The sequence below is a fragment of the Hyalella azteca genome, unplaced genomic scaffold (assembly GCF_000764305.2).
Source record: "Hyalella azteca isolate HAZT.00-mixed unplaced genomic scaffold, Hazt_2.0.2 contig7948, whole genome shotgun sequence".
In the NCBI taxonomy this organism is placed as follows: Eukaryota; Metazoa; Arthropoda; class Malacostraca; order Amphipoda; family Hyalellidae; genus Hyalella; species Hyalella azteca.
In genome coordinates, this window is record NW_025938055.1 from 340,008 (window position 1) to 350,228 (window position 10,221).

Consider the following 10,221-nt stretch of genomic DNA (forward strand, 5'->3'; position numbering starts at 1 on the left):
CGGCTAGTGGAAGCATACGGCCCTGAGTAGCGATTACCGGCTAGTGGAAGCATACGGCCCTGAGTAGCGATTACCGGCTAGTGGAAGCATACGGCCCTGAGTAGCGATTACCGGCTAGTGGAAGCATAAGGCTCTGAGCAGTGATTACCAACTAATGGAAACATACGGCCCTGAGTAGCCATTACCGGCTAGTGGAAGCATACAGCCCTGAGTAGCCATTACCGGCTAGTGGAAGCATACGGCCCTGAGTAGCCATTACCAGCTAGTGTATGTATACGGCCCTCAAGAGCGATTACTGCTATTGAAGTTTTATGGTTCAGGTGCCATCAGTCGCAATTCGAGCGAAGATGCAGGCTGATAGCTGCACTAAAAAAAACTTTAGAATGGATACGGAATATTTCATAATAAAAATAGAATATTGCTTACATTCTGGAAACGGGATGCACCAGATTACATGGCTGCCGTTGCTGACAGCAAAGTGGCTTTTACTCCTGAAATAAAATTTTGAGCGTTTTCCGCGATTATTATCTTAAAGAAACAAATAAAGCGAAAAAATTGTTGCCAAGAACAATCAGATACAAGGAAAGGAAATTCCAAGGTAATCATGGCGTAAGTTAGGTAGGAACATAATTTTTACCATGCAAAATCTGGTTTATCTGAAGTTCAGGCATAGGCACGCATAGTTGAACTTTTTTATAACGAACGTATGATTAGAAGCGCGCAATAACAAACAGTCTCCTAATTTTTTAAACAATATGCATGCAATTTCACATCAGGTGTCACTTGCGAGTGCAGGAGGGGCAATAAATCATGCAGTTTCTTGCGCCTCGTCACTCAATGAACGCTTGCGCAATTAATGAACACATTGCGTGTTAGCAGCACGTTTGTACACGCAGTGCGTGTTAGCAGCACGTTTGTACACGCAGTGCGTGTTAGCAGCACGTTTGTACACGCAATGCGTGTTAGCAGCACGCTTGTATACGCCTGTCTCTTATACACATCTAGATGTGTATAAGAGACAGCAGCAAGCGTCTGCTGCTCAACGTCAACNGCAGCAAGTGATAATCATGCAGCAAGTGATAATCATGCAGCAAGTGATAATCATGCAGCAAGTGATAATCATGCAGCAAGTGATAATCATGCAAGTCTGCTCATGTCAAATAATGACCCGTGAAGACGTCGGCTGTAGCTCCGTGTCTGCACTAAGCATCATGCGATAAGCGGACAAGTTTGATTGTTTTCGTGACGGGCGTCGTTAACTGATAACTGAATGACTTATCGGCAACAATTATTAAAGCACGTCATGCCGGTTAGTGTTGTGAGTAGAAGAAAATTGAGCTTCTTTCTTTAATTTTTCCCAGTCAAACGGAGCAAAAAAATTTAAGACCTATTCCAATATTTCATTATGATAAGACTACAAAATTTCTTCGAAGGCCAAAAGGAGTCACCCAGAAATACGCTTTATTAAAATTTTCCCGATAAGTAAAAAGACTTTATGCGCAAACCATTTTACTCTGACAAATTACTTACACCTATGAGAATTTGTTGAGTTTTTCTACTATTTATAATTCTCGTGGGAATCGTTGGTGCTGAATGAGGCTGCACAGCCTGACTATACCAGTGCACGATGATGTTACCAGTGCACAGCCATCACTCTCAAAGAAATGAGAAATTTTGTCCTAACAGCGACGCTCATTTTTCTTTTGTTTGGCCCCGCCCTGATTCAGTTTCACAACGTGTGTTTTAGTCCTGCGCGCAGAAAGTGTCACTATTTACACAATGTGATTAATTATTTTTCCTAAGTTTCCCTTTTTTCGACAATAATGTTGAGCTCTCGTGCGTGATATGGTACCGTTGAATTGCGTGTCAACGCGCACGATGAGGCGGCAAATTGAGTAAATTTAATTTTTTTTGTATCAAAAGATTAGGTTCAGGTCTATTAAAAGTCTATTCAATTAAAAAAACGGGATTCACTTTCTAAAATAGTATATAATTTTTATACTAATGAAAATGAAGAAAACTAAGGGATGCACGGACCCAATCTAGTGAATTTTTTACAACTTGCGTCATGGCTAAAATCTGCGCGACGCGTTCTATTTAGCGTATGCTGCAAACAGTTGACCATTTATCTCCTCATCATCAATTTTTAACAACATTAGAAAAATTTTGGTAAGTTCAAACTGCTCTTAACAAAATAGCGTAATTTTCATGAATAAACCCAGCACAAAAAATAGCAACATACGACAGTTCGATTTTTCTGGGAACATCATCAGCCGACCGACCTCCTCGGGTTCTTTGAGGGCTCAGGAGGTTACCGGGTTTGTTGGAGCTGCTGCGTGCAGATAAACCCTCACAACCCTCGAAATCCTGAAGACCGTATGAACCCTCGGAGCCATGAGAGCCCTCGCAACTCTTGGAACTCTTGGAACCCTATAAATAATCGGAACCCGTGTAAGACCTGAGAGCCCTCAATACACTTAGAAACCTTGGAACCCTCGGAACCCTCGGAACCCTCTAAAACATCGGAACCCTAAGAACCCTCAGAACACCTGAAGCCTTCATATCCCTCACAATTCACCACTCAGAGCTTTGGAAACCTCGGAACTTTCAAACGCTCTGAACGCATTTTTTCCTCTGAATCATCGGAACCCTCGAAACCCTAGGAGCGTTTGGAAACCTCGAGACACTTGAAACCCGCAGAACCCTCGGATGCCTCATAACCTCATGGCGACACTTCATCGACAAAACGGTTCAATAGATCGAGGGGACGCAATGTAGCGTGTTATTCCTGATGGCAGACATCGGAGTGCACGATGATGTTACCAGTGCATGATGATGTTACCAGTGCATGATGATGTTACCAGTGCATGATGATGTTACCAGTGCATGATGATGTTGCCAGTGCACGATGATGTTACTAGTGCACACCCATCACTTGCACTCAAAAAAATGAGGGACTTTGTCCTAACAGCGACGTACATTTTGCTACTGTATTGTCCCATCCTGAGTCAGGTACACAACATGTGTTTTAGTTCTGCGCTCCGAAAGTGTCGCTATTTACAAAATGTGATTATTTATTTTTCTTGAGTTTCCCTTTTTTCGACAATAATGTTGAGCTCTCGTGCGTGATATGGTATCGTTGAATTGCGTGTCAGCACGTACGATGAGGCGGCAAGTTGAGTAAACTTAATTTTTTTTGTATCAAAAGACCAGGTTCAGGTTTATCAAAAGTCTATTCAATCAAAAAAAAGGGACTCTCTTTTTTAAATAATATCTGATTTTTATACTAATGTGAATGAAGAAAACGATGGGATGCACGGACCCAATCTAGAATTTTTTTACAACTTTTGTCCCAGTGGTTACAGTGGTTACAGTTCAGTGTAACCACTGGCCCAGTGGTTACAGTTCAGAGTACCAAGATTGGGGCAGAGAGGCGCGGGTTCGATCCCAGCTCTGTGCGCCAGTTTCTGGTCAGAATCGGCAAGGAGGCCGGGCGGTTAAGCACAGCAGAATTGTAGCAGTACGTTGCGAGTTCGAGACCCGCAAAATGCTGTGAATGTTCTGCGATGTTGAGAATCGGCGACAGGCCTACGGCCTAATAAACGCTGAAACCGCTATTATTATTATTATTATTATTATGAGTAAAATCTGCGCTACGTGTTTTTCGTATCCTGCGAACAGACGACCATTTATCTTCTCATCGTCAATTTTCAATAACATTAGAAAAATTTTGGTAAGTTCAAACTGTTCTGAACAAAATAAACAAAATATCGTAATTTTCATGAATAAACCCAGCAGAAAAAATAGCAAAATGAGGCAGTTCGATTTTTCTGGGAACATCATCAGCCGACTGACCTCTCCTCGAAGCCCTGAAGACCGTAAGAACCCTTGGAGCCATGATCGAGAGCCCTCGCAACCCTTGGAACTCTTGGAACCCTCAGAACCCTAGGAACCCTATAAAACATCGGAACCCTGAGAACCCTGAGAACTCTCAGTACCCTTAGAAACCGTGGAACCCTCTAAACCATCGGAACCCTGAGGACCCTCAGAACACCTGAAGCCTTCAGATCCTTCACAATTCACAACTCTGAACTTTTGGAAACCTCGGAACTTTCAAACGCTCTGAACGCATGGTTTCCTCGGAACCATCGTAACCCTCGAAACCCTAGGAGCGTTTAGAAACCTCGAGACACTCGAAACCCTCAGAACCCTCGGATGCCTCATAACCTCATGGCGACACTTCATCGACAAAACGGTTCAATAGATCGAGGGGACGCAATGTAGCGTGTTATTCCTGATGGCAGACATCGGTTACAGTGTTATTCCTGATGGCAGACATCGGTTACAGTGTTATTCCTGATGGCAGACATCGGTTACAATCAAGCATCGTAAGGACATGTTTGTGCTTGTCGAATTCTTGTGTTTGTACGAACAATGAATGCGATGCGAAAATGTACATAAAAAATTGAAAAGAGTTGTTCATTTTTATTTGTTCTATCAGATACACAGTCAATTGCTGAAAATACGCCTACAAAACCTCGAAAAATAATCCTGAAAAGCAAAATTATTATAACTGTTCGTGTGTTAATTGAAATCCTCTCTGAATCAGTTCACAGTAATGGCTAGTTTCCTGCAAATATTTTCAACCGAGTTGATCGAGTCACTGTTATGGAATATTTTGGTAATTTTTTGCGTATTTTCTCATTTATGGAAAAAATGCACTATTGTGCTCGTCATGTCCGTCCTTCCGTCTGTCCGTATGTCCGTCTGTCCGTCCGTCTGTTCCTGACTTCACGTTTTCGTCGACGAGCAAATGCGCTCTCTGTCACTCACTGCAGTGAGTACCGAGTTATATTTTATTAATCATATGAAGGGACGTGGTTGCCAGAAGAGAGCAGCGGCTATATAAAAGCGTTGTCTAACGTTGTCACAGCGCGTTATGAAGCGGTCACGGCAGACCAACGCTGTCACGGCGCGTTATGAAGCGGTCACGGCAGACCAACGCTGTCACGGCGCGATTAAATTTCCAATTTATGGTCAGCAGGTATTTTTTTGTGCTCGTCCATCGCCCCGTTTTTCGCCATATACAGTTAACGCTTTTGTTAATCACTCGCGGGCAAGATAAATGAACTACCCTCGCACCCCGCAATAAAGGGTCACTGCTCTATGAAAAATGAGGGTAGCTCAGTTGAGGGGCAGGTTTATCTTTATGATATCAGCAGCCATGAGCGCAGCACGGAGTTCAAGATACATAAAGGAAGGTGGCACACATATTGAAAAGAAACTCCATGGAGACAAATGTAGGTAGTAGAAAGTGGAAAATATTACTAAAAAGGGTGCATATCTATTCAGCTTTCTAGCTCCAGTATGTGCACATGAACCATTAATTAATTCATACCGAGATGGACTGAATGTTCCATATGCTGCGATGATAACAACTAACCGATCAGGCATCTGACGTTGAAATAACCTTAATGCATCGTTGTTTCAATAAATGTAAATGGTAATCAACGTAGTATCAACGCCATTTGCCTGGATTGCAGGTTGTAATCACCTGCCCCGGTGCGGCAAATATGATATGGTATGGTCTGTCTATTTTTCAGTGGATATTTTGCTAGTCTTTAATTCATATACCGATATCAGAATTCAGACTAAATATGAGCGTATTCATTGTCGTTTTTTCCTTCGTTTATAGATAAGATGAAATTAATCGGTGAATATGTGAGTAGATCATCCATCCAAAAAAGATCATCCCAAAATTTAGTCAACGATGTCCATATTATTCGATTTCCGGAGAATAGTCTGTGTTTGATTTAATAAGAGATTAACAATCAATCACACGCTTTGGCAAGGAACGAAATTAGATGAAAAAATATTATCAAATATAAATAATGAAAATATTTCCACCTTCGCTAAAACTGATTTTCGAGCAAGTTATCGTCGTTTCCAACGATATTTATTGTATTTTACGGCGAATACTTTAGTAAACACTTTTAGTGGAAATGAACAAACAAAATGATTGCACTAATAAAAAATTTAAAATGAAGACAATAAAATACTAGATACGTACCTTCATTTCCCTACATTACAAATTTGCATTACATATACCGATAATTTCTCCCTTGGTCGATCCCATCCTAAGCTTAAGCTCTCCATCCTTGTATCCTTGGTCTGCCTTTGATTGAAGTCATCATGCGAGTTGAAAGAGGGGATATAAACAAAGGGAGAGACTGGCAAGAGTTGGCGTTGGAAGTTATTGGATAGGCGAAACATGTAGGGACAGAGAGATAGGAAGAGAAGGCGAGAGTGACAAGAGTTGGCGTTAGAAGTTATTGGATAGGCGGAACATGTAAGGACAGAGAGATAGGAAGAGAAGGAGAGAGTGGCAAGAGTTGGCGTTGGAGGGAATTGGATACGCTGGTCATAAAAGAGCGGATCTGTTGTCCATGGCTGCACCGGCGCTAAAAAGAAGCCTCTTTTGAGACCTGCCAAACTGAAGAAGTTTCAGGGAATTTCACGCGAAATTAAGCCATTTTTTTACCCTTTTGTCTGAGTTTTAAGGTTACAGAAATTTATATAAGGTTTCTCCATACAAAGACACAGTTTAGAGCTGGCCTTGACGACCTCCGGTCGGTCGATTCAGCTTCGTGTTATGGCTTGGGAACAAGAATCCTTTATAAATGGGAACGGATGTTAAACGTTAATCTCATTAAGCTTTCATCGGATTAACCTTATTGTGGCATCATTTGCTCCTTTGTGTGGCCACAATTTTCCACGATATTTATAATAAACCCGCCTGACAGAAGCTCACATCAGCTGACTTAGAAACCGTACGTGCAATAATAATATAAAAGATTGACATCCCGAAACTGTTAAAATGACGGATCATCGATCGCTTGAAAATGATATTTGAACGAATATGATTGGATATGCAGTCGTCAAAGACTATTTACTATTCCAATCACCATCAAGTTCATATGAGGCAGAAATGAAAAATCCTTTCTATATTCGGTAAATTTATGCGCTTGCATAAAACACGATCACGTCAGAGCAGCGAAAGTAGCAGGTCCCGGCTGCCGAACTCCCCTTACATCATCTTCACGAGGACGACCAGTCAAATTTAGCGGCATTTTCCGATAGAGTGGAGTGAGATACGGACTGATATACTGCCTCCTGCTCCATATATTGACACCTGATCGACAGGCGAGGATAGAGTGGAGTGAGATACGGACTGATATACTGCCTCCTGCTCCATATATTGACGCCTGATCGACAGGCGACACACAAAGACTCTGAATATTAAGTTTCAAAAGAATTTTAATCAAGTAGGGAGTTCGTTTGCAGAGCAGACATGCACGTCTGTTTTGCAGACTGACGTGTTATTTTGAATCTTCGATTAATATAGGTTCTGAGCAAGTCTAAAGTTTATCTCTCACTGACACATCGTTATAAAATAGATAGATTGATATAGACACTCATTACCACATGATGGATAGATTCTATCCATATGATATAGATAGTATTTATCCATCTAGATACTATGACACGTATGTAAACTTTCTCTCGATCTAGCTAGTGAATGAGCGAGGTCTATCACTATATTGTTAATAACTAAGGCCGGTTTTTATAATATCAGACTACCAACAATTTTGGGTCACAGATTGAATCATAAACGATTCGTTGTAAGCACTTGTTTCCGTTGCTTTGAAATACAACATAAGTGGAATGTGAATGAAATAAATAATTAACTATAATAAAATAATCGCAATCCTATGAATTATATTTAATACAGATAGTTTTCCCTCAATATTTTTTTACCCTCCATCGTTACTTTGCAGTTTTGTGGTGAACTCTGAATTCAACGGATATTCCAGTGCTCGTGCCGGGTATTTTTCTCTGGAAATGTTCTCATCATAAGTTGATTTCTTGCTTGCACCACAATGAATTTTAGCCGCAAGTTTCGCTCAAAGAATGAGATTTCTTTTGCCAGGTTCACATTTTGAGGGAAATTGTTGCAGCAAATCTCATCGGAGGTCGCGGCCTTCTCTGCAGCAGAGTAGAACAAAAGAGACTGTCTTGTGGATGAGCCTCGATGAATAATGCGACACTTTACCTTCCAGCGAAGTGAGTCCCAACTTACCGCATAAAATATTACTAAGAAAAACTGTGTTAAATATAACTAAAAAAACACCGAATTTTGTTTCCAGAGAAGTAGTGAATCTAAGTAACGAAAATCTTGAAGAACTATTAGAGGAAAATAAAATGGCAAGTACTAAAGAAGTTGAAGGACCACAAAGTCTAAACGCAAACGCAAGAAACGATTATTTTTGCAGAATGTAAAATAATTTGCCAAAGTTTTTTCGAACAGTAGTTAAATGTGTAGACAATAGTTAAATGTGTATCAATGCATGCTAATCTGAAAACTATTACGCAAATAACTAATAACGAATTCAGTTACGTCCATGTCTGCACTATTTCCATCCTATATTTATTTAAAGCAGCCTTCATGAATAATTTGAAGCTAATATCTTGTTGAATATCGTCTTCACAGTAAACAATCACGACTGAAACTGGCGTTATTTGTGCTCCGATTATTTAGAATCGAAGAAAATACATCGTAAATAAATCTTGTCGTCATTAAAACGATTTGCAGACCAGTCCCATCATCGGTTCAAAAAATATGTATATAATACATGTAAGCACAATCAGTTCTTGGTGGTGAACTTGCGATGTTATCAAACTAATGATATTAGCTTTTATGCTGCGATGTTTAGAGCGCATGGAGCGAGAAGCGGGTACCCGTGTGATTATTTGCTAGCAGCTTAGCGCCGTATCCTGCGCTGCATAATACGGAGAGTAAATTATTTGCTAGCAGCTTAGCGCCGTATCCTGCGCTTCATAATACGGAGAGTAAATTATTTGCTAGCAGCTTAGCGCCGTATCCTGCGCTTCATAATACGGAGAGTAAATTATTTGCTAGCAGCTTAGCGCCGTATCCTACGCTTCATAATACGGAGAGTAAATTAGCTGTCACGACCAGGGCTTGGTCTCAGCCACCTTCACCCGACACGCGTCTGAGGCAAAAATTTATTTGCTCATGTGTGGATTTTTTTGTCACGGTGATTTATCTTTGACTGAGAACTAATGTTAACTTCTGTTGGCAGTGCTCATTAATATGAAGTTACTATGCATCTTCTGACTTGGGAAGTAATAAAGCAATGAATTGACTATAAAAATACACGAAAATTAATTAGATTCCCCAGTTATAGGTTCTTTTGCAAATTTCTAATAAACCCAACATGAAAAGCTTGCACAAACATTCCTCTTAGTTTTTTCGCAATGATTTGAGAGTATTCTGGAATTTGTGATATCATCATTCATTCGTTATTAAAAATACCTCTCAGAGATGGTATTGCTATAGACAGAGAAACTTGAAAACATTTCCTGTACTGGAATAAAATAGTTATATTTATATGTTAAAAGCTTATCTGAAACATAAATTGTTTTAAGCATCATCAGCTAAAAGCAAGACGAAATAACTCCAAAATAATGAATTGAACTGCTTTAACTGTAATTACAAAGAAAGAGTACAACCTTGTAAGACTTTTCCCGTCTGATACTTGTTAGAATCGAAGATTTTAGAAAGAAACATAGAATACTTTTTAGCAGGGAAGAAAGATTCGCGGCTTGGGCAAGAAGTTGGACGATTTTTCATAGGAAAGTTTGGGCACATCATTTGCTGGGCAACTCCAGCGCAGTCATGATCGTCTTAGCGAAGTGATGGCTGTGCGGGCGATCGTTGAGCACACGTCGCTTGGCGGGTGTCTGCTAGACGGGGGAAAAGTTGATGTAGCTTATTGTGTCTAGAACCAACTGAATGTAGAGGTCGTGGTTTGAATGAGATTTTATTGCTCGAATAGAGGGAAAAGTTGATGTAGCTTATTGTGTCTAGAACCAACAGAATGTAGACTGTCTCTTATACACATCTAGATGTGTATAAGAGACAGCTCGAATAGAGGGAAAAGTTGATGTAGCTTATTGTGTCTAGAACCAACAGAATGTAGAGGTCGTGGTTTGAATGAGATTTTATTGCTCGAATAGAGGGAAAAGTTGATGTAGCTTATTGTGTCTAGAACCAATAGAATGTAGAGGTCGTGGTTTGAATGAGATTTTGTTGCTCGAATATTATCTATGTGTTGTATATTTATTGTTTATGTATTA